The following is an 18,985-nucleotide window of genomic DNA, read 5'->3' on the forward strand; positions in this document are numbered from 1 at the left end:
TTTTTTTTTTTTTTTTTTTTTTTTTTTTTTTTTTTTTTTTTTTTTTTTTTTTTTTTTTTTTTTTTTTTTTTTTGGTCATTTGGGTGTTTGTTTTAACTTACATAAAATATTTATTCTCTTTCACTCTTGAAAGAAAATAATTACCTATTCCTAACCAAGATGGAAGAAAACTATATAATATGGAAAGGATGGATATAGAAAAGAGACTAATCAATTTTACCTTATTTTTATTAAAATCTATTTTTATCTTATGAGTATGACTGTTTACCTGAATGTATGTGTGCCATATACCTGCAGTGCCTGCAGAATCCAGATGGGGAAATCAGATCCCTCAGAACTGGAGTTACAGATGGTTGTGAGTGGCCATGTGGATGCTGAGAACTGAGGACTGCTCAAGAGGACCCAGTGCTGTTAACTGCTGAGCAATCTCTCTAACCCTGAGAGGACTCCGGTTTAGAATGTTCCCTTACTTTTATACTGGACATTGCCTGTTCCATATCAGCCCTGCTGCTTTCCTATCGATATTTACTAAATGTTTCAGATTCAGAACACCTGAACTTGCTTTCTTAGATTTTGACTATTGTGTGGTTCTCCTAGCACCGAGACTAACTGAAGTCCCCCCCTCCCCCCAGAGATGGGAACAACAAATGGTTCTGTGTACTTCCTCAGTCTCTGAAGCCACTGGATTTGCGCTGACTTGGGCCTTGGGATCCTTACGCTTAAGAATCAAGGACCCATTGTCTAGAAGAAACTAAAACAATTTTAGTGTGCAGCAGACAGATAAAGTGATGAAAAATTTACATGATTTAAAAAGTTCTAAATACCAGAATGAAAAAAAATTCACTGTGAGCTTTGTAGCTTATGCCATGATGGATGTAGGCAGCGGGATCTAAGAAGTCACACCTTGCTACAGGTCTCATGTGAGAGCTTTATTCATAAAAGGAGGAGGGGATACAGAGGCTGCCTCTGGGTGAAGGAATTAAAAAAAAAAAAAAAAAAGAGGGGAGGAATGGAGTCTCTTAGATGTAGCACATGCGCAGGAGGAGGACATGCAACACCAGCAACAGTGGAAATGTGCCCTCCCCTGCAGCTAGTGATGGCTTGTCCTGTGTTTGCCAGGCCCCTCGGGCTGGCCATGGAGGTGCCTGACTGCTAATAGACAGGACCCAGAGTCTCAATTTTGGGAGCCAGATTAAAAGATCTCTCGTTAGCACAGCATCGTGATTGCCTTTCTTTTGGTTCTCTTCAGGGTTGGGGCATTTACAGGACTGGCTAACGGTTGTCAAGGTCATCTGTGTAGCATTGATTTTTCCCTTTATATTGTGATTATAATAAAATCACCCAGATGTTTAAAGCACAAAACAAAAAACAAAGAGGCGGTCTGCCAGGTTCAAGTGTTCATCTTAGCAGTCCCGAATCAGGTAGTTTTATTTGTTTTTTATTTATTATTATAGTTTACACTGATCTTGCTCCTTCAGTTTTAACTTCACTCGCAGTTACAGAGACTTTTTGAAAGCCCCGCAACAAACTTCTGATAAATTGCTTTTCAGTATCCTCCTGACAGAGTGCTTTTAGTGAGAAGTAATCCTTTAAGCTACTGAATTCTTGTTTAAAAAAAAAAAAAAAACACAAAAAACCCAAGACATGTTGGCTTACAAAAGAGCTTCATGCACCTGAATCATTCTTTCATTTCTCTGTCATTAAGGCTTTTGACTATGTTTCACATAACAAATTCCAGACAGAGCTAAGGGACCTTGTTCCTGCTTGATGACACAGCTCAGCCCTCCATACACCTTCTAGTCAATCCAGAGTGACAGTGAACACATCGAACCATTAAAAATATTTATCCCCCTTAATACCTGTTTCTTTATCTCGGTTCTTTGTCTACTTCACGATTTTACAAAGTGATCTTGCCTTCAAAGTCTGGGGAACAAAAGTCACCATTTAAGTCCCTTGTTTGGCATATCAGCATCAAGACAACAATGGAAGGGAAGGCGTCTGATAATTCCCAACAACCTTTCAGGATGCCTCTGTTATTCTGCTAATATGTAGCTGTGATCTTGGAGGTAATAGGACCCACCAAAACACCAAGATGAAAGACAGACTAAATAAAACCTGTAATAAGAAAGTCAGAATTAGTAATGGCCTTTTAGAGGACTGTTTCTTTAAAACACTATTTGCATTTTCTCCTTTCATCCTTAGAGACATCAGTGGGGAAAAAAAAGACAATAATTCTTCAATGGTTGCTCATGAAATTCTTCATTTGGTATCAAAGAGCAGTGTTTTTTTTTTTTTTTTTCCAGGGCTGACAGTTTTCATGAAGCACCATGAAATTGTTTGACTGATGGTAGCATAAAAATATCCGTAATAAAATTTTACTCTTGTGTATACCCTTTAAAATCAGAAATTGGATTTTATGAAACATATTTCTAGATTATTCAGAAACTATTGACCTCAAATATATTTGATTCTAAGATTTTGAGCAATACCCTGTGTATTAGATAAAACCCTGCCTTAGTGGAATGCCTTGCCTTCCGAGTTTTTATTATAGGTTTTCCTCAGCTTAGTCTAAACAAATTTGAGGTTTGACTCAGGTCTATGTCTCATTCCTTCCCACTAATCTCCAGGTTAGCCAACTCCTTACTTACTCTTGAATGCTCAGCTCATGGCCCACTTGCCCTGGGATGCATCCTTGTTTGGGATAAAGATCCTAATTATATACAAAGTCATGAGTTCCATGTTAGGAGAGTCATCACATTGACTGTAATTTAAAGCCTTTTCAGGAAGCTAATGTGCTGTTGATTGTATAAGGAATACATTTCTACCAAAAAAAAAAAAAAATCACTTCCCTGAGAACTCCCTCATCATATACACCCTACACTGTGCTGTGCTAGGCGTGCTCCCACCTTGCTCACCAGTCTTACTGTGTCAGTAGCTGCTCAGTAATGTGTACACCTGAGAGAAGTGGAGATGCCCTCCGTTCTGGACAGTTCCGTGCATGTTTTTGTATACTTGGTTTTCCTGATTAAATGGCAGTGTTTACAGTAATCTCAGAAATAGTTACCCTCTGAAGCCATGCACTGTCTTGGTTTACTTACTATTGTTCATAAAACAGTCACCAAAATTAGCCTGACGTATGGCTGGGGACATGCCTTAGAAAGCTTATCACTTGTTCTCTGACATAATCTTCGAGGATGTAGAATTTGTGAAGGTCAAAATTATATCCATGCTGTCATTCCTCATGTTTGTAATGTCACTGGATGTGTGCCGGGAGCTTGACAGACTCCCTAAGCACCTGCGTAGCCAAAATCTTACCTAGGTTCAGTCACACATCATTGAGAACACTGTGAAAAACTAATCCAGCAGCGGAGTAGCCTGGACATTGCATAATGGAAAGCAAATAAATACATCCGATTCAGTGAGACATCACCGACCCACCTCTTTTTGACTTTGCAAAGTGGCTGAAAAATAACTGCTTTTGACTTACCTCTTCCTTTAACAGAAGCTTGTCAGCAACATTGTGGTGTTGCGTGTACCTTTGGCACTAACCTGAGTTCTAGTCTTGTGAGTTAATAGGGTTGGTAAGGGGAGGATAGAAATCAACGTTAGATCAGCCCCTCTGCTAAGCCCTCCTTATCTTCCATCTAGCCTTGATTTGAACTGAATGGAAAAATAGGAAGGTCCTGTCAGTTGGACCTCCCACTGTATGAGAACTGAGCTGGTGCTAGCTCCCCAAAGCTCCTTGGCACCATCCAAGAGTCACAGTTTTATGTTTCCGAATTTATCTGAACTTTCATGGTCAAGAAATGATATTGGTCTCAAGGGAGACACAAAGGCTGTAGCCCTAAGACCACCCAAAGGAGTGTGCCAGCAGACAGGTGGGTGATGCACACTCGCAAACCGAAAACACCCCAAGTTAAACGCAAGGCCTTTGATCCTTTTTATAAGCTATCTACTCCTAATGATAGTTCAGTCCAACCTTTCTACAATGCAAATGAATGAACTCATTAAACATAAACTTCCAAATGCCACTAGTGTTCTGGATCAAAGACCAACCTTATGGGGATGCCAGGAACGGCCACTGTGTGCTTTTGATAGGTAGTGGGGGGCATTACCACCTCTCTGTCTGTCTCTGTCTCTGTCTCTGTCTCTGTGTTTCTCTTTTCCTATCATCCATCTATCATGTATGTATATATGTATGTATGTTTGTATGTATGTATGTATGTATGTATGTATGTATGTTTATATGTATCTATCTGCCTGTCTGTCTGTCTGTCTGTCTGTCTGTCTATCTATCTATCTATTGCTTTAAGGATGTGCTTCTACCTAAAGTCACCCCTAAAATAAAATCACAGAGGAGTTGATGATCACCTCACTTCCTAGCAGTTTCATAAGAACTGTTGGTGGCTTGGTAAACAGTGACCCTCTTCCCCATGAGAGTGAACACACAACCAGACAGGTTCAAGGACGTCAGTCCGTGAAACCACACCAAGTTCTGTAAGCTGCATAGGAGGGATCAGCCTTCCTGTAGGTGCACCTTCTCTGCTGCCGCTCTGTAGCAGGCGCTCACAGAATGCTAGGGCCTGCTTCTTTGCTCCACATGCTTGCACACACCTGCTGTTGCTATGGATCTCAAATTCCCAGATGCATTTCCTCAGCTTCTGTCTGAGCCTCACACTTTCACAAGTTTCTGTGCCTGCCACCGAGTAATGGAGGACGCGAACGCCTGCTCAGGACTTGTCAGTCAGCCGACAGAACTATGACAGGTCATTAGGCATTTAATTTAACACTAGGTTTTAAGAGCTTGGAACTCAGTCCCTGTGGATTTCTTTGCAGCTAATTAAATGACATGTAACTACCTTCTCCTAATTCTTATCTGAACGTAATTACATTTTTATTCCTTCTGCAGCTAAACTTGTGATTGTGTATATCTACATTATATAAATGTTTAGTTAGCCTTTTACAAGTGCACTGATAAGAAATCACAGTTCCACGTCCTAAAGAAAAAAAATAAAGTAGCAAATATTATCTTTAAATTAGATACAGTAGTTAGCTTATGTTTAATTTTGCTTTAAATAATTAGAAAAATAATTAAGGAGCTTGTTTCCAAAGAGGGATATATGCAGAAGAAAAGTTTTCCATGGCCAACAATGCTGGGTTAGTTGATGACAATGACAATGAAAACTTGCACTGAGTAGTGGATGAATTGGTTCTGGGATGAATTGCTTTTCTGTGTCGCCTGGTACTTCTGGCTTTATGATGACTGACAAGCAAGAGCTAGCAGGTGGTTTCCATTATTCAGGCACATTTGCTTCATCTGTCAGTAGAGGCAAACTATGGCATCTCTTTCTTCTGCACATGTGTGCACACCGGAATTTCAGCTATTATTTTCTCTCTAGTCCACATTTAGTGACCTGTGTTTTCATTGTCTCTCATCACTAAGTGAAATTAAGGACTTGCTTTTTTCCACAGTGGAGTTATCCTCATTCTGTGTCCCTGGGGGGAAAAAAAAGAAGAAAATAAGGGTTTCCTCTGGAAATTAATAAAACACAAATATAGTTCCCAATAAATCCTCTGTGGTGCGAACACAAGTATCCTCCAAGACCGTGCAGGCGAGAACGTTTCCAACTTATCCCTCTTCCTCGGGTTGCTTTGATCACACCAGGAGAGTTCATCCTAAACAGACTTATTCAATGTTTTAATGATTGGAGCACATCTCCCCAGTAAAAGTCCCTAGGACTGATAATGTCCTTATGATAGTTTAGTGACTTGTCATTCTGACACTAAGCTCCAAAGCTGGTACCCACAGGTGGCTCCCAGGAGACACAGCTGGGGGACAGGCTTTTGTTGTTTGTATTACACTCTCCCCATCAGCTTTGCTTCGAAACATCCTCTGCAGTAGCAGCTCAGGTGCCAGCTGCTGTGTGCAGAGGAAAGCCTGCTTTCCATGTCTGCAGCCTCCGTTCATTGTTAAGTGCTGGAGACCATTTCTATTCTCCATGGCTTTCTCAAAGCACAGTGACTTTTCCAATTAGCTCCAGGTTACATCTAGCATGGACCATCCTTTGTCCTCCTTTTCCTGAAGTGAAGCTAGGAAGCGTGTAGGTAGCTGCTAAGGCAAAGAACACAGGGAGAGACAGTGGGAGCAACCAGAGCTCTGAGCAAGGAACTGCTGGATCGTCAAAGGATGCTTCCTGTCTTTCTGTGCGGTTTCGTGATGTTTGAAGTATCTATCTTATGCCAGAGTCCAGAAGCAAAAAAAACAGAAGACAGTAAGCATGGGGCCAAGCTAGATTTTCTTCTAGAATTTTCCTAGAATCTTGAGCCTTATTCTCACTAAAATAATATGATGAAGTGTTCTGGAGATACCTCCTTGGAGCCCAGGAAAATGGTCCCTAACTTTGCCTAGGGCTTTCATGGGATGTTTCCAGGAGAAGCCTGCATTGCAGTTCAGTAAGAAAGACATTAGGAAGGAAGACTGTGAAGAGGAAACGCCTTTAAGCTGTGTGGGAACACCTTCAAGATTGTCCAGTCCCCTCTCAGCTTCACCCAGTGGCCCCTCAGTGACTCCTCGGTGGACCGTGCTGTTGGTCCAGTCCATTCACAAGGCCGTGTATCCAGCCCTCAGCACTCACCTCCAGAGCTTGTACTTTTTTTCCCCAGCTGAAAGTCAGTGCTGTCTGTGTGACATCAGCCGTGTCTCTACCCTTCCCCCCCCCCAGCTCTCCTCAGCCCTGTGTGTCCTGTGCCTTTACTTTGGGGATGTAAACTTAGTCATTTCTGTGAAAGTCTCGAAGAACAGAGACAGTCCCCCACGGATTTCCACTCAACAAGATTATGAGCTATCATGGATTTTGCTTTATGAAACTAAATTTTGGAACACTGATCATTAAGCCCCACTCTTTCTCTCTGACACAATTTCGGTACTCCCTTTTCTGCTTCAGGAGTAAGCACACTGACGAACTGTATGGGAACTGTGCCTCAGTTCTCTCCTCCTCGTGAGAATGTGGGCCCTGTGATGACCAAAACTAGGATCTTGATGTGGCGATATTTATCAATCACAATGTACTCAATCCTATTATGAGATCAACAGAGGTTTTCTGGGTGATATTTTTCTTCAATTCAAAATTCTATTTTTATGATGCCTGATAACACTCACTGCATGCATTTTATCACGGAACCACTTGGGAGAAAACAACCGAGTTTTCTGTATCATTTTCTTGACGGCTCCCCCTGTCCTCAACACTAGTAAATCTGTGGATCGGCCACATGATAGGCTCCCTGGGATTGGGGTCAAGCAATACATAACACTAGGTTAGGCAAGAGTGTGATAATGTTATTTTATATGTTAAAGTACTTTAAACCTTAAACCGTATTGGTTGACACCTAGCTTTGATCGTGGTGTAGTTTGGCTTTTGTCTGTCCAGACAAATACAGCTGAGGATGATATTGATGCAGCATCCATGCAGTAGTTAAAATTTCAGAGCCAGACATCTGTGAGAGATATTTAAATATAGCGGATGTTGGAGTAAGCCTCACTGGTTGTACCCTCCTATGCCTTGCCTAGCTTTACCATTTGAGTTTTGCTTACTCTCTTTGGACTGTATATTGCTGCCTCACACTGAGATACTATAGACAGTATTCTCATCTCCATAGCTTCTTCTGATAATGAAGAATAACCAAGACACAGACTATTTAGAGCCTTGACCTTTGGAGCAAGGTCACTGTCCTAGCTTTGATGTGTGGCTCTATGGACTGAGGGGCCAGCTATTTAGGACCATGTGGAGTGGGTATGAGAATAAACAGGCCTGTTGTCCATGGATCTTGGGAAAGAAGGAGGAGATTGAAAAGGGACACCAATCATACTCTAAATAATTGAATTTTAAATGCTGATTTTAAATAATTATACTGTAATATTTTAAAGGATAGTCATTTGGGTCTGAAAAGTCTTAAAATGAATATTACTGCCTTATAACCTTCAAATAGTTTTTCTTTCACTTAAGAAAAAGTGAGTAAAACACTTTAGAAGTAAAAATCAATTTTTGCAGTAATTTGCGGTTAGATTAACCACTCAGACAAACACTTGTTCAGACTCAAAGTCTGCACATCTCAAGGAACCTGAATATAGTCAGAACATATTATGATACTATATAAAACAAAATGTTTATGACATAGATAACCTTTCTTTTCTAATTCTAAACTTCAAAGTGGACATAAACCTTGCCCTTCACAGTCCCGTTCTACAGTCACATGCATAGTGATTTGATTTATCAAAATGATGAAGTGTTGGCAAAAACCACCCTGAAAAGTGCCAGAGACTTGCTCTTGCTCGCCCAGGTCCCAGCTGCCATAGGGACATCTGCCTGCCTCAGTAGTCGTGTCCTTTTTCTCATCAAGTCTGGATTGAAGTGTTCAACAATTACTGCAGACCAAAAGATGAGAAACTAAAATGAAAAACCTTCTAGAACCTGAAGACTCATTTACGAGTACAGTGTATTTTAACATCTTAGACACATCTTTGTTTCCTTTCTTTAGCATTAGAAATAATTTAGTTCAGTAATATACTATCTCTATTTAAAATGGATCTGTGGGTATACCGTACTAGTGGTTAAGATACCGTGTAATAGAAAGGGTTAGTTTCTTGTAAATCTAAACAATAGGGGATGAAGAGAAGGCTCAGTGATGAAGAGCACTGGATGCTGTCCCAGAGGACCCAGTTTGGTTCCCAGTGACTACATGGCAACTCACAACTACCTGTCATTCTAGTTTCAGAGGATCTGATGCCCTCTTCTGGCCTCCAGCATCACTGCATGCACGTGATGCACAGATGTACATGCAGGGGAAACACCAATATATGTATAAGTACATATTTTTTTTAAAAAAAAATTCTGAATAGTATAGATTTTTCTGAAGACTTTAAAAGAAATTCTAGTAATGTTTGTTAACGTAAACAATCATTTTATTTAACTGGAACTTATTAGCAGAGTAATGGATGGGAGGTCTGTGGTCAGAGTTTAGAGGATAACTTAATTATACATAAAATACAGTAAGAGGCTTTATTAAACTTTTAACAGGGCATCATTACATGATATTTGACACATAGCAAAAGAACACATGTGACATACACCTCAGTAAGGTAACCACACATCACCATGTGGAATATACATTTCAGAAAGGAAAAATGTCCTGTTTTCAAAGGACTTTGGATGATACGTTAGAATGATTTGTTAGAATGCCTGCAAACTACAATACACAGGGAGATGGGAGTAAGGGATGATAGACTAAAATGTACCCAAATGAAATTAATTGAAAAACTCTTTATTCTGAGTCATTTACAAATTACCCAGTTAATAATAAAATTGAGCAATCTAAACATTTACTTTCAGGTCTGAAAGTCAAAATTATCAGACTGCCACACTCTTTTTAAGAGTTTCTCACACACAATAAGTAAATAAGTAAGTATAAAAAATAAAAATAAAGATAGCTCGAACACTAAGCATTTGTCTATGAAATCCCTTGCTTTCAGCAAAAAAAAAAAAAAAAAAAAAATTATTGAGGGTTTTAAATGCCACTTTCCAGTACTGATCAGGGATGTGCAATTTAACAGCCGGTTGCATTTCTCTAAACATTAAAAATGTAAGCTCATTACAGCATTTGCTATTCAAATCTTCTTAAAATTTCAGAGAATAATGTAGTTAAGATTACAAATGCCCCCCCCCAAGAGGCTTATGGACTAAAGGCTTGGTCACTAGCCTGTGTCACTGTTCCATTTCTGGAAACTCTAGGAGGTAGGGTCTATGGGGAGGGGTTGGAGGTGACTTGGAGTGTAACTTTCAGAAAATAATGAGGCATGCCCTCCTCTTTTACAAGGCCACTGGAATGTCCCACTTCATCTCAGGCCCCAAGGCAACAGAGACTGACTGTGGACTAAAACATGATATAATTGTCATCCTTCATTTCTGTTATTTTGCCACAGGGAATAGTCACAAAGGTGGCATGGCAGTCCTGGAGATGGCTTCCAGTCTTCTTCAGCCATAAGAAATTGTCTCTCATATTGGCATTGTGGAAACTAGGAATGTGTAGTCTATGTTTTCAATCATGTGAAGCTATTCTTCATCTGTGTCTTGGCAAGCTTCATGTTTAGTCTGTGAAGTGAAGAAAGGCAGTTCTTTGTTTGGAAGGCTCTTCTAGTGGGCCATTCCTCAACATCTTCCAAATACTTACAATAAATATTTTGCTAGGCAGTGGCCAGCAGGATTTTTTTACATTATCATGTGTATCTGTGTAAATCACCGACAAGACCGTGTGTTTTAAAGATTAGGCTCCACCAGTGATTGGGTCTGTGTCTGTCGTTAGTATGAAATACTTATCCCTGAGGGCTGGAGAGACGGCTCGACTCTTGGGTTTAAAGTAATTTCTTCTCTTACAGAGGACCTGGGTTCGACTCCCAGCACCCATGAAGTAGCTCCCAACCATCTGTAACTCCAGTTCTTGGGGATCAGATGCCCTCTTCTGACTCACACAGACATCAGGCACTCACTCCCCTACCCCAGGTGTACATACATGAGTGTAGGCAAAGACTCATGGACAGATAAAATAAATCTAACAAAACAAAACAACTAAAAAAACTAACACTAATAGATTGAAAATGGAATATATTAAGAATGTACCTGAGTAAAACTTTTTTCAGCAATTTGGTAAGTGCATTCAAATAAAAATTGGGAAATAATCTATATCTGGGTTAAATGTATTAACCCAGCATTAATTACAATAGTCCAGCAAGTCTCATAATATCCAGGGTGGGGGATTGACATAGAGCCATTTAATTGCACCATTTCTTAAATACCAGCCAATCTTATCTTAAAAATTTGCAAATTTTAGACTACTCAGGTAAGATTCCTTACAATACTATTTAATACACAAAAGCATTTAAGTAAGTATTCATTAAACATCTCAGAAAGTTATTTCTGTGTAGAAAAAAATGGGGCTGGAGAGATTGCTCAGAGGTTAAAAGAGCACTGACTGCTCTTCCAGAGGGCCTGAGTTCAATTCTGAGCAACCACATGGTGGCTCACAACCACAGCAACGGGATCTGATGCCCTTTTCTGGTTTGACCAGCCGTGGGGGTGGATGGAATGAAATATGGAGTGTAACAAATAAATTAATTTTTTAAAAAAGAAAAAAAATGAACTTCTATGGGAGAAACACTCCCAACTGCTCAATTCTTCAAGCCCAGCTGAAGGGCAGGTGTAGGATCCATGACTAGAGAGGAGAAGGTGTCTGCTTTCTCTTCCTTTTCGTAGGCCCACCTTTGTGCACCCTGTTCTGGTGGATGGTTCCAGAATGAGCATCTTGCGGGGATGGAGCTCAGGGTAACAGCACTGGCCTTGGCTGCACCAGAGTTCTCTCCCAGTACTGGAAGAAGTCACAACATAGAAGTCTTAATTTATCTTGCATAGTGAATTAGTATGAAGTGGTTCTTTAATTTGTGTTTAGACACCAAAATATGGCATGGTTTCACCGAGTGAAAACTGAGATGTTTGGGGAGCAGCCGTCCTTGGGATGGCCATTGGCTTCCAAGTTTCCCATCCTCTCATGTTCAAGGCTTCTCCTTTGTCTGTAAACAACACTGAAAGGCTGGGTGACCCGCAGAACCACATCACCTCCTGCCTCCTGCCTCCTTTTCTTTCTCCCTCTCCCTCTTGACAGCACTGATCTTACAAGGAATCCAAGACAATCCCATTTTCAGGTCAGATGGCTGCCACTCGTCATTTTCGTTTACCATGCGATGTGACATACGCATGAGGTTTTGGAATACGTGGAAGTATGTATTTGTGGTAAGGGCTCAGAAAGATCGGATCAACTGTATTTGTTCATTTTTTTTTTCTTTTTTTGCCTTCTGTAGATATTTGGAGACATTCCCTTCTGACCCCAGGAGTCTGATGAATAGAGAGAAACCGTTCTGAAATATTATTCTTCTCAGGCTAGTGTCAACATCTTCTCTTTATTCTTAGTCTTCAGAAATTTGACTATCAAATAGCCTGATTTTCTTCAACTTCATTCTGTTTAAAGGCTTCTTGATTTTTCCTAAAATGTTGATTTTGTATCTCTCACCATTTTAGAAGACTTTATTCAAATATTATATTTCCTGATTTTTCTCCCCTGTCTTTCTCCCTCCTTCTCATCCTCTCTCCTTCCCTCTCTTCTCCCACCCTTCTCTTTATCTTCTCTCTTTCTGTATCTATCTCTTCTCTCTTGTTCTTTGCCATTGATTTTTTTTGTTTTGACAAAAGGTTTTGTGATGTAGCCAAAACTATCCTGGAATCCGCTACCCTCCTGCCTCTCTCCACCATGAATGATGAGAACACAAGTACACACCACTGTACCCAGCTCTTTCTTTCTGAGTCGTCTGACATTGTCCCGTATGAAGGAGAGGTTCTACCATTCAATCAGTATTTTTCTTTCTTCTTCAGAATGGTTATTACCAGTTCATCTGCATTCACATTGATTTATTCTTCCCTTGCACACTGTACTGTTAAGCCCCCTCAGTAATGTTCTTAAAACTTAGACATTTTAGTTTCCATTTCCAAACTTTCTTAGTGTCTCTTGCATCTCATGAACTTTGTTGAGTATGGTAATTTTTCTTCTTTGCTTTTGTGAGCCTTGTTAAGACATCATTATTCCAATGTTATTTAGAATCCTCATCTGGTAAGTCTGTTCTCAGAGCCACCCAGGAACTGGTTACTCAGATTGCTCTTGAACTTTCTCTTCGGCCTTTTACAACTATCTGAAGTAATTTGGGTTTTGCTTCTCAATTTCAAAGGCAATTTTTCCAAACCTCAGCTCAGTTCTGCAAGCCTGCCTTAGCCTCTGTGAGTGCAGACTCCGCCCTGCACATAACCACAGTTCAGGATCCCGCACAAACAAGGCCATCACTCCTTGCTTCTCTCATTTCCTGGCTCATCCTTCTGCCTGAATGCTGGCCTCTGTTTCTGTAGGTCCGAATTGTTCTGGATTTCAGACATTCTTCCTCTATGTTGTAGAACACCCGTGGCCTGTTCTCAGGCTGACAGCCATTTCAAATATCAGAATCAAACAGAATTAATTGAAGAAAGGAAACATGTTGTGCTAGTCATTTTACTAACTGCTTTTTACTAATTTACAGAGTTGTGGTTGGGTTTTTTTTTGTTGTTGTTGTTGTTGTTTTGTTTGTTGTTGTTGTTTTGTTTTTTTCCATTTTGATTTGTATAGAGTTTCCGTTCTCACTTTTCAGGAGCAAAGTGTGGTCTCATATTCTAGTTCTAGGGTTTCCACAACAAGATGGTGCATAGGGAGTGTTTTAAAGGATAATAATTATTTTTAAAGAGAATTAAGAAGTCTCAGATCGCAGTGTAGGTCTATTTTGTTTCTTATTTGTCTTTTATTCCCCCACCACCACCACCTGAGATGCTTGCTCTTCTTGGCTGATAGGAGGTTCTTCTCCTTGGCTCTATGCTTCTTTTCACAATCTTGCTTCTATGGAGGCCCCTGACTGACTGCCTCAAGGTTCAGGAATTCAGAACTCACACTCCTAAAGCTAGGAGGACCCACAAGGAGGGTCTTCAGGATATCACTACAAACAAAGACCTTGGACAGAATGGAGTTTTTCTCTGCTTCTAGTTGAGTCTCCAGGGATATTGTTCACTATATAAGCTGAGCCCCTGTTACTAATGAATTCACATTAGTATGTAAGATAAATGTGTTCCCACCCTTCGAAAGTACCCTATCTACAGAATCATTTGCAATGGTAATTCCTTATACTGAGTGAATATCACTCCTCATGGCCCTCTATCTTGAGAGAAAATACCAACACCACAAATATGGGCATCACTTTTGAAATATCTGCTTTATTCTTAATGGCTGCTGACTGTGTCTGCTCTGTTTATCTTCGTTTCATCTCTAGGGTCTCTCAAGCACTGGGGTCCCTGCCGTGGTTTATAGTCGCTCACAGTTTCACTCTGAGGATAGTTGTAGCCTTCTCGGTGCCTCCATAGCTCTCATTCCCCATTACATATATAACACACCAACATGTTACTTGCTGGTTTTGTTTTGCCTCCCAGTTCACTCCATTACAAGGCCAACTACACCGAGATATTTTTTTCCTGTTTTGTTCACTACAAGATCTACAGTGTCAAGTATACATATTTGTTGAATTAATCAAAGCAAATGACCAGAATTCTCTTCTTGTCCTTCCTTGACTAAAATAATTTTGTTAAAAATGAGTAACTCAGAAAAATATCTCAACAAATGCTAATGCATGAATTCTTTTCATGGATCACAAATCATGTGCACAGAAACATTTTTCAAACACATACGGTTCTTTATAGTAATGATGCTATTTGGGTTTTTTTTTTATGACAAACAAGATTTTAGACTGAAACTATTTGACATCTTCTGATATACTTTAGTATTAAATGATGAACTGTATTTGAGATGCATATTTGGATACCATGAGCTTATAAAACAGATATTAACTCTGCATCCAATGCTACGTGTTCTGTTTAATCTAAGAGCATCTTCTGACATTTCCATTTAGTGGCTGTTCACATTTCTGGGTAAAAGAACCTCTAACCTTTTAAATTCCTAAACTCAGGTAACTCACTGATAAGAAAGAAATTATTGACTTCTAAAAATAGTTTTGAGTCTATTTCTTTGTCTTATGAATACACAAGACTATAAGGAAACAAGTCACATAGCCCCAGGTATCAAACCCCAAGTTTTGTTCTCTACCTACAGACAATGTGGCACCAGCCCGGTGTCTTCAAACCTATGTATGGGTTCATGTTCAATCAGACCTTTCTTTGTTCTTCAACCTCAGATTTAGTCTTCTGTATCAACCTAGGAAAAAAAATATATACAAAACTTAGATGTACCCAAGAGCAGCAGCTGAGAGGAAAATAAACTCACAAAGGGCAACTTAAAAATAAAGATGTTTTTTTCCAGCTTCCTAGTTTAAAAATACCACCCTTGTTGAGACTTGTAATGATTAAAAATAGCTCCTAAGTAGAGAGGTTGTGTTTTCCTAAGATCTGTTCATCAGACATTTTATGCCAAAGACTTTTAAGAATCAGCATTCATATTTCAACAGCAATGTCTCCACAGCCCTCATTGTGACCTCCTCCCCACGTGTCAACCACTTCCTGAAGACTCTATATGACTCAAGAGGCATTTCATTTTGAACTGCAATAACTCAAATTCTTCAAGTCTCTGGATGATGTGGAGTAGCTCTTGCTCTTTCATGTGCTGCCCTGGTATGAAACAAGTGGAGATTCAAATGAGTGCTTGTAAAGTCGATCCGTCCATAATATTACATTCAATGTTAGATCTATGATTAACTTACATAAATAACAGGGCTTGAAAGTTTAGTAGCGTAATGGATAAGCCCAAGAAAGCTTTCTCTCACCTATTCTAATGCATTCTAGGCACTTTTTTCCTCTCTCCTAAGTTAGCTGATCTTGAATGAATGGGTTCATTTTCATACTTGGAATCCTCTTATGCTTTGGTCTTTAGAACCCTTTGCGTCCTTGGAGGCTGAAGTGTAGCCCAAGAATTAATCTGTGTAAGACTATGGAGAAATTAAAGCACCCTCTAAACTACTATCCCTTTAATATACAGCTACAAGAAAATTTGAAACACACACACATATACACACGGTGGGTGGTGGTGGCTAGCAAACAAGCAAATGAAATACAACTAAAGGAGATTAAGGGGGTATATCTTGGAAAGGAAGAAGTCAAAGTACCATTGTTTACAGATTATTATGATACTATACAAATGACTCTAAAGATGACTTAGGCTCTTGTGTTAGAGCCTATTCCTAACACATGCACTGGGTTTGTCATATTTACCTGTAGGACACAAGTTGGAAGGTATCTTCTTTCCTAGCCAAATTTCCAGACACATATACAGGTTGGGAGAGATAAGGGCAGCTTTTAGGAGATGCCAGAATGTGTGAAAACTAGATGACTTTGAAACAGGCAGAGTTCTCTTTATCTGAGCTGGCAACCGGCCTGTGTTGACACAATCCAGTGTGTAACAATGTCCTAGTCGTCTAGACAGTGCCAAGAGGAAGCAATACCTGGCTGGACATCATGAGCCAGCTTTTCTACAAGGCTGTGAGCTAATACAGCACTATTTGCCAGTTGTTCTGCGATTATAATGTCCCGGTGGACATGAATCTGATGACAGGAAGGAAGGAGGTGGTCTCTTTGCATCCAGTACTGTATTAAGCACTTAGAATGTTATTTGATTAATAAAAAAATTAAAGTAAGCTATATTTGTAATGTGCATTTCAAAGAGCAGCCTTTCCAGGTCTGAAGGTTGCATTCTTCACCATGGAATCTCATTATTTTCCTCTGTAAATCAATGATGCTAACTCATTTGCTAGTATCCAATGGACAACTGAGAAAATGGACCTAGAGGAGGAAGGAAGTGTTGGGGGTTACAGCCCAAACTAATATGTGTTACTTTGCAAGTTTTCTTAAAGGTCTGCATGTTAACACAGGAGACACGCCTGTCTAATCTGGAAATAAAGCGTCAGTCACAGCTTTGGCACTATTGGCTTATATTGGACTATTACATCCAGGCTAAGGTGCCCAGGGAAAAAAATGTCAACACATCTCCAAGTCGACCCTGGACAAGTACTTCCTGCTCAAGACCACAAAAGATTTGCAGCTTCTTTCAGGAACCGCCTTCGTCACTCCTCTCTGCTATGACAGAATACATGATGAGAACAACGTAGGGAAGGATGGTTTTGTTTTGGCTCACAGGTGGAGTGTCGAGTCTGCCATCTTGGGGAAGGCACGCTGCAGGGGTAGGAGGCTGTTAGCCACGCTGCCTCTTTAATCAGCAAGCAGAGGAAGATGAAAGTTGGTACTCACCTTGCTTTCTCCTTTTCATTCAGTCCATGACCCGAGTGCCCACAGAATGATGCTATCACAATCAGAGTGACTGTCCCCCAACCAATTAGCCCAATTAAAAACTCCATCACAGACATGCCCAGGGACTTGGAGTCTAGATACTGCCAAGTTGACCATCAGTATTAACTATCCTAGGAACTGATGTACTTTCAGAAAGAAGAAATAAGACTCCTATCACATGTATTTGTTTATTCATTCTTTTATGTCCTTACTTGTTTATCTCTGCCTGATAAACAATACTATTTATGGCCATTTACTCCAGGTAATATTAAACATTGATAAACTAAAGAGTTTCTGATTTTGTGCTCAAGTCCAGCAGAGAGAATCAATTTTAAAGATTGCATTATGAGATAATACATAAGGAGCTATATCACAGTGCCAGAGCCACATCAGTTTATCAGATGACCAGCCAAGGAAATGGAGCTAGAGAAGAGGTCTCTGGGGCTTAGAGAAGTGTTTGTGCCAGTAGGGCCATCATGTGGAGCAGGTAAACCAGGGACTCTGAAGCTCCACCTCCAGTACCAAAGCACAGACTAGCCCTGGAGAGTGACAGGCAAGGTTAGCTCAGGGAATGGCCTTTTGGAGTATTTCAGCCTTTACTCTAGAAGCAACAAAACACGTTCAGCTTTTTACAGTTTTATATTTTAACTTAGTTGTCTGAGTGTTTGCCTGCATGCATGTCTGTGCACCACATGTGTGCAGTGCCCACAAATGCCAGAAGAGGGTGTTAGATCCCCTGTAACTGGAGTTCCAGACAGTGGTGAGGCTGGAAACTGAACCCTGAACCTCTGCAAGAACAGCCAGTGCTCTTAATTGCTGAGCCATCTCTGCACACACACACACACACACACACACACACACACACACACACACACACCACACAAAGCATGAACAATGTTCAACAGAGAAGACTCTAGGCTGAAGTGTGTGGTTTGAAATATGACTTTTGGTGCTTTGTTTAGAAGAGTGAGGATGGTAAGTGTGGTGTGCATGGTGAGACGTGGGATAGCGAAGGGATGTAAACTCTAGGGAAAGCCATATTGGATGAAATTCTGAATGTGTTTGATCACATGGACTGAAGAAGAGGTGTTTATGGGGGAAAGGGCTCTCCTGTGTAACAACTAAAACAGAAATAAGTGTAAGAAACGAGACCTGCGTTCCGCAGTCACAGTCAAGAGATAGCATTAATACACTGTTTCTTAAAGGGGGGCACCAGTGTAAAGCAAAGGAAAAATAGCTGGTGCGGTGTATCTGGCATGAATATTGGTGCTATAGTCCCAGGTTGCAAGAAATCCCTGTTCTCTTTCCCCATAGTCTGGTACTCAAATAGGGACAATGTCCTCTGCTCCTTAGCATAGCTCCCTTCCCAGACTCACCACTTAGTGGTTTAGAGTGCAGATCCTTATCTAATGAATCCTTTTTTTTTATTAGATATTTTCTTTATTTACATTTAAAATGTTATCCCCTTTCCCGGTTGCCCTCCCTCTGGAAACCCCCTTATCACATCCTCCCTCTCCTTGCTTCTATGAGGGTGTTCCTCCACCCACCCACTCCCACCTCCCTGCCCTCAATTCCCCTACACTGGGGCATCTATCGAGCCTTCATAGGACCAAGGACCTCTCCTCCCATTGATTTATGACAAGGCCACCCTCTGCTACATATGCAGCTGGAGCCACGTGTATGCCTCTGTTGATGGCCTAGTCCCTGGGAGTTCTGGGGGGTCTGGTTGGTTGATATTGTTGTTCTTCCTATGGGGCTGCAAACACCTTCAACTCCTTCAGTTCTTTCTCTAACTCCTCTGTTGGGGACTCTGTGCTCAGTTCAATGGTTGTCTGCGATCATCTGCCTCTGTATTTATAAGGGTCTGGCAGGGCCTCTCTGGAGATAGCCTTATCAGGCTCCTTTCAGCATGCACTTCTTGGCATCCACAGTAGTGTCTGGGTTTGGTAACTGTATATGGGATAAATCCCCAAGTGGGACAGTCTCTGGATGCTCTTTCCTTCAGTCTCTGCTCAGCACTTTATCTC

General features: G+C 40.6%; 1 protein-coding gene across 4 annotated transcripts in view; it reads left to right on the forward strand.

Moving 5' to 3' along the window:
- Positions 1-18,985, forward strand: part of Trpc4 (transient receptor potential cation channel subfamily C member 4) — a 164,288-nt gene that overhangs the window by 69,869 nt on the left and 75,434 nt on the right. The window lies entirely within an intron of this gene.

This window comes from Mus pahari, chromosome 4 (genome assembly GCF_900095145.1).
Source record: "Mus pahari chromosome 4, PAHARI_EIJ_v1.1, whole genome shotgun sequence".
NCBI lineage: Eukaryota > Metazoa > Chordata > Mammalia > Rodentia > Muridae > Mus > Mus pahari.